The sequence below is a fragment of the Neoarius graeffei genome, chromosome 15 (assembly GCF_027579695.1).
Source record: "Neoarius graeffei isolate fNeoGra1 chromosome 15, fNeoGra1.pri, whole genome shotgun sequence".
Taxonomy (NCBI): Eukaryota; Metazoa; Chordata; class Actinopteri; order Siluriformes; family Ariidae; genus Neoarius; species Neoarius graeffei.
Genome location: NC_083583.1, coordinates 59,096,538 through 59,103,371, shown reverse-complemented (window position 1 = coordinate 59,103,371; position 6,834 = coordinate 59,096,538). Strand labels below are relative to the sequence as shown.

Here is a 6,834-nt window from a genome sequence, read left to right as displayed (position 1 = left end):
GATAACGCTACGAAAACTAGGTGATGATGCAACTTTGTCGGCTATTGTGAATGGCTCTTGCCAACCAATTTTATGCGCATGCGCAATATTACGTCACACTCGAGTTTGGCGAACTCTCCCTTAGTATACCATACTCTATACATTGGCAAAAACTAAAATAAAATTGGGCTTTTTTTGTCTTTAAGCAGATGTCACTAATTATTTTAGGCTCTCCGGAAACCGGCTCTGGTGAGGGTTGGAGTTAGCTTTTCAGGGTTTGGGTCAGTTTTCAGAGCTATTATAAAGAAAATATGGTAACGCTTCACGATTTTGCGTGTCATCCTTGCGCAGGGGCCATGCTAATCTTCTCTGTATCGTTCCAATTTTAGTATATGTGCTGCCGTAGCAAGCACAAACACACCACCTGAACAGCCGCTATAAATAATGCGGTTGCTCACAACGTTTCCTGTCCAGGGTGAGCGCAGAAACGCCAAGTTCCTTCAGGAGACTCACAGAACTGATCTGAATCCACACAAACTATATGGACTTTACAGATATTATAATCCTCCAAATTAACCATTAAACACTTCAAAATTCTACACTTTTTCATTTTGTGTCTCAGACTGCAGAGATCCATGCTGGGAGTATGGAGATTTGAACAGCTGCTGGTGTTCTGATTGGTTCTCTGTGTGGTGATGTCATCAGTCTTTTGTTCTCGTGATCTCTCTCTCACCCCCCGTAGCACGATGGCGGCTCATGTGTTGTGGTGTTATTGTTTTCTCCCAGACGCCGAGTCCAAACTGAACATATGCGGTATGTTTGGAGTCCTGTCTCAAAGCACAAAAGACTGATGACATCACCACACAGAGAACCAATCAGAACACCAGCAGCTGCTCAAATCTCCATATTCCCAGTATGGATCTCTGCAGTCTGAGACACAAAATGAAAAAGTGTAGAATTTTGAAGTGTTTAATGGTTAATTTGGAGGATTATTATATCTGTAAAGTCCATATAGTTTGTGTGGATTCAGATCAGTTCTGTGAGTCTCCTGAAGGAACTTGGCGTTTCCGCTCTCACCCTGGACAGGAAACGTTGTGAGGAACCGCATTATTTATAGCGGCTGTTCAGGTGGTGTGTTTGTGCTTGCTACGGCAGCACATATACTAAAATTGGAACGATACAGAGAAGATTAGCATGGCCCCTGCGCAAGGATGACACGCAAAATCGTGAAGCGTTACCATATTTTCTTTTTTTCTAATCACTCTGAAAACCAACCCAAACCCTGAAAAGCTAACTCCAACCCTCACCAGAGCCGGTTTCCGGAGAGCCTAAAATAATTAGTGACACCTGCTTAACCTCCTAAGGCCCAAGCTGTTTTTTTACATGCATTTTTTATTTCTCTTTGCTATTTAGGCTTATTAGAACCTGATTAGAATAAAAACTAAGCATCATCTTTTGATAAGATGTACTTTTAGAGAAAAAGTATGTCCACATATGTGGATTCTTGTTCCAAATTTCTAAAAAGTGCTGTCCACGCATGTGACCGCTAAGCCCTAGGAGGTTAAAGACAAAAAAAGCCCAATTTTATTTTAGTTTTTGCCAATATATAGAGTATGGTATACTAAGGGAGAGTTCGCCAAACTCGAGTGTGACGTAATATTGCGCATGCGCATAAAATTGGTTGGCAAGAACCATTCACAATAGCCGACAAAGTTGCATCATCACCTAGTTTTCATAGCATTATCGCAGTATGCAAGTTCGTTGCCAACTGATGCTAAGCAAAGATATGCAGCAAAGCTTCTGTACAACAGTGGCACCAAAGTTTTGCCTGATCCTTACGCAGTTACGGACAAATGGGACCCAAATCCAAGCACCTGGCCTGACCTGACCTTCGACGATATCAGAATCAGAATCACTTTTATTGCCAGGCATGTGAACACACGAGGAATTTGACTCCAGTTTCATTTAGCACTCAGTACAAACAGATAAAAAAAGCATAGACAAAAAAAAAAAAAAAAAGCTATGTACATGTAGAATCTTTTGGTGCAAAATGGTGCACAGGGCAAGGATGGCTTAGTAAATATAAATATAAATACACAGTGTGCACAGAATGATGGTATGAGTGTGCAGATATTTCACAGTTGATGTTACTGATATTTGAGTCCGGTTTTAGCTGTTCATCACAGAAACAGCCTGAGGGAAAAAACTGTTCTTATGTCTGGTTGTTTTTGCGTACAGTGATCTGTAGCGTCTCCCAGAGGGGAGAAGTTTAAACAATTTGTGACCACGGTGTGATGGGTCTGCAGAGATGTTACCTGCCCGTTTCCTGACTCTGGATAGATACAGGTCTTGGATGGAGGGCAGGCTGACATCAATAATTTTCTCTGCAGACCTTATTGTCCGTTGCAGTCTGTTCTTGTCCTGCTTGGTGACGGATCCAAACCAAACAGTGATGGAAGAGCAGAGAACAGACTGACTGATGGCAGAGTAGAATTGTGTCAGCAGCTCCTTAGACAGGTTGAGCTTCCTGAGCTGGCACAGAAAGTACAACCTCTGCTAGGCCTTTTTGATGATGGTGACTGTGTTGGTCTCCCACTTCAGGTCCCGGGAGATTGTGGAGCCCAGAAACCTGAAGGTTTCAACAGCAGTCACAGTGTTGTTGGTGATGGTGATGGGTGGCAAGGTGGGGGGTCTCCTCCTAAAGTCCACTGTCATCTCCACAGTTTTGAGCGTGTTCAGCTCCAGATTGCTCTGAGTGCACCAACAGACCAGCCTTTCAACCTCTTGTCTGTATGCAGACTCGTCAACGTCTCAGATGAGGCCGATGACCGTTGTGTCGTCTGCAAATTTCAGGAGTTTAACAGACGGGTCTCTTGAGGTGCAGTCGTTGGTGTAAAGGGAGAATAGCAGTGGGGAGAGCACACACCCCTGGGGGGCGCCAGTGCTGATAGTCCAGGTGCTGGATGTGATGCTCCCCAACCTCACCTGCTGCTTCCTGTCAGTCAGGAAGTTTATAATCCACTGACAGGTGGAGGAGGGCACAGTGAGCTGGGTGAGCTTGGTGTGAAGGATATCTGAGACGATGGTGTTGAACGCCGAACTGAAGTCTACAAACGGGATCCTGGCATACGTCCCTGCAGAGTCAAGGTGTTGCATGATGTAGTGCAGTCCCATATTGATTGCATCACCCACTGACCTGTTTGCCCGGTAGGCAAACTGCAGGGGGTCCAGCAGGGGGTCTGTGATGTCCTTCAGGTGTGACAACACCAGTCTCTCAAAGGACTTCATGACTACAGACGTGAGGGCTACAGGCCTGTAGTCATTTAGTCCTGTGATGGTGGTTTTCTTGGGAACCGGGATTATTGTGGAGCGTCTGAAGCATGAGGGGGCTTCACACAGCTCCAGGGATCTATTGAAGATCTGGGTGAAGATGGGGGCCAGCTGATTAGCGCAGACCTTCAAACAGGAGGGTGACACACCGTCTGGGCCGGGTGCCTTCCTGAACATCTGTCTGCGAAAAAGCTGACAAACATCCTCTTCACAGATTTTGAGTGCTGGTGTGGGGTCAGAGGCGAGAGGAGGCAGAACAGCAGGGGGTGTAAATGGGTCTTTAATGTCTGAGAGGGGGAGAAGTGTGAATGTGTCAAATCTGCAGTAGAACACATTCAACTCATCAGCCAGTTGATGGTTCATTGCAGTGTTGGGGGATGGTCTCCTGTAGCTGGTGATATTCTTCAGGCCTATCCACACTGACGTCGGATCGTTGGCTGAGGTGGGGTTTACATTAGACCGTATCAGCGGATCATCAGATTAACGTTTTTAAAACGATTAGTGTGCAAACAGCAACGCCAATACACGATTTGCGTGCACACAGCAACGTCAATACACAGATATGCTCGGCTCCGCAGGCATCCTGCGCTCCAAATCACTCCGCCCTGGACAGCGAGTGCCCTCTGGAGGGTGCGCACTCCAGCCCTGCGCAGCTCACAGAGCACGCGAGTGGAGCGCACGAGCAGTGATTTGGGACTGAGCCGCTGTGTGTGTGATCTCAGTGCATGTCGGGCATGCGCGTCACTTACCACTTGCAAGTGGAAGGATGGCAAGCCCAAAGACAATCATAACTACACAATGGGCAGTATTTGCATCAGTATTTGCAGTATTTTCATACTTTTATACTCTTTAATGAAAGGTGATACAAGGCGGAAGTCCGCGCCGTTTTTCAGCAGTCGCGTCACATGACCAACGCCAGCGAATCAGGAAGGTGGATGTCACAGTGACGTTGTCCAATGATGATGCCAGCTAGAGCTCAGCACAGCGTATCCGCGTATTCTCGATGTTTACACAGCACCGGACCAGACACGATCTGGATTGAATACGTGGACCCTGGCGGATTCCCGTTTCCTGGTGTTTCCAGGTGTTTTAATGTAAACGGACAGTGCATCCGCGAAGAAAACGAGACAGATACGGTCTAATGTAAACTTGGCCTGAAAGGCTGTTTTTGATCCTTTCAGTGTAGCTCCTCTTAGCTGCTTTCACCTCTTTCGTCAGTGTGTTTCTGGCCTGTTTGTACAGGACTCTGTCCCCACTTCTGTAGGCCTCCTCCTTGGCCTGGCAAAGCTGCCTGAGTTTTGCAGTGAACCAGGGTTTGTTGTTGTTGTATGTGTGGAAGGTCTTGGTGGGCACACACATATCCTCACAAAGACTGATGTAAGATGTCACGGTATCAGTCAGTTCATGCAGGTCTGAAGCTGCAGCCTCAAAAACACTCCAAATCAAAGCAGGCTTGTAGTTCCACTTTGGCCTCATGGAACCATATCCTCACCGTCTTTACCACAGGCTTAGCAGATTTCAGCTATCCACCTGTATGTGATTGACACACTTTCAATATACACAAAATAATCAATGAAAGCCTACAAGTCTCTTGATGCATACAAGTAAGTGTTAATTATTCAGTTATTTTATTGAAATACTCATTTATCTCATCTCATTATCTCTAGCCGCTTTATCCTGTTCTACAGGGTCGCAGGCAAGCTGGAGCCTATCCCAAATGACTACGGGCGAAAGGCGGGGTACACCCTGGACAAGTCGCCAGGTTATCACAGGGCTGACACATAGACACAGACAACCATTCACACCTATGGTCAATTTAGAGTCACCAGTTAACCGAACCTGCATGTCTTTGGACTGTGGGGGAAACCGGAGCACCCGGAGGAAACCCACATGGACACGGGGAGAACATGCAAACTCCACACAGAAAGGCCTTCGCGAGCCATGGGGCTCGAACCCGGACCTTCTTGCTGTGAGGCGACAGCGCTAACCACTACACCACCGTGCCGCCCCATACTCATTTATATTTACTTTTTGTGCCTCATAATAAGACAAAAATTAAATAGGCACAATATAATCTTTGAAACAGAAGTTAATGTTGTTGCTTCACACGCACACACCAAAGATATACAGTACAGTACTAAACTTAAGCAAGTTCTACATTTAGAATGCACAAGCAGTGTTTTAAATCCAGGCTATGCTATTTATCTTCAAATACATATCATGAAAAGTTCAACCAATCTTCTAATGTCAAATATTTATACTGCAAAAAGTACATAAATTTGCCGCGAGTGCGTTTGCGGAAATCGTACTCATGTGTACTGCATAGAAATCAGCTGTTCGTGCGTTTTTACTTATCTTTTGGTTGATATCTAAGCAATGTCATAGCACAGCAAATTATTCCTGATGCAGAAATTTTATCGAACATCATAATATTAAACTGCAAAACAAAATAATTAAAAATCATGTGTCTTACCAGATATAAAGTGTTGAAAGCAAACACGATCGTTGTCAGTAGGTTCCCACTTGTCATGCTTAATTGCTGCGATCCAAAGCTTTTGGCGAGCTTTGGTATGCGGTAAAAGCTCTTGGGATCATTCTTATCAAATCTGTATGTACAGCCGATAACACAACACGACGCTACCATAATTAATTAATGACCCGATAACTCTGATCGGCCATTTATAAATAGCCTCTTGCCAACCAAAGCATCACGTGACCATTTCGTGACGTCACGGCGAATGCTCCCATACTCTACATATCATGATTAGAATGGAAAGAATACTAACAGCCTTTTGTTTTTCTTACAAGGAAGGTGATTGTTCACATAAAGCGCTAGCATTCGGCTAATGTATATTCTTCTTCTTGGCGTTTTATGGCGGTTGGCAAACAACGTTATGGTGCATTACCATCACCATCACCAACTGGTATGGAGTGTGGATTGGGATAGATGGCTTGCAACCACATGATCAAAATGTGCTACATCACGAGCGTCCGCCATGATGGTGGATTTACAAAGCAACTAGGATGACAGCCGCTGAAAGTGTGTCTGTAAACAATACTGAATTTTCTCAGTAATACCACGATTTGAAGGATCAAGCGAAGATAGATATGTGTGGTTTTGACCCATATTATTTAAAAAGTCAGACTTTTCTGTAGATAAGACACGTCTATTGACCATTGAGTACAAATACAGGTCATTTCATCCAATGCCTTTTTGTCCAGTAGTTAATACATTTCATCCAAAGCCTTTTTCATACGCACTGTCAATTATTTTATATTTCAGGTGTTTGTTTGAAAAAAGGAGGAATTCTCAATGGAATGTGACCAAAGCAAAGCACATTTTTGTAAAACAAGTCAGTGCCATAGTATGTGCACTTCGACACTAAAGGGCGTACTAAGGGAGGAAACCATGTCGGCCCGTGCCACTTGCTGACCCTGGGATGAGTTTAACTCCCTTGTCATTACAGGCTGCTCACTTGCACATCTATGTTTCTGGCTGGATCATATTAAATCTTTACGGGGCTT

General features: G+C 44.8%; 2 non-coding genes across 2 annotated transcripts; one reads left to right on the top strand and one right to left on the bottom strand.

Annotated features, from left to right (window-relative positions):
- Positions 1–285: 285 nt before the first annotated feature.
- On the bottom strand, positions 286–392 carry LOC132899812 (U6 spliceosomal RNA). The gene has a single exon (XR_009656716.1). It is a non-coding gene; the product is annotated as a U6 spliceosomal RNA (small nuclear RNA).
- A 726-nt stretch (positions 393–1,118) lies between these two features.
- Positions 1,119–1,225, top strand: LOC132899811 (U6 spliceosomal RNA). Its single transcript, XR_009656715.1, has one exon. It is a non-coding gene; the product is annotated as a U6 spliceosomal RNA (small nuclear RNA).
- Positions 1,226–6,834: the final 5,609 nt, after the last annotated feature.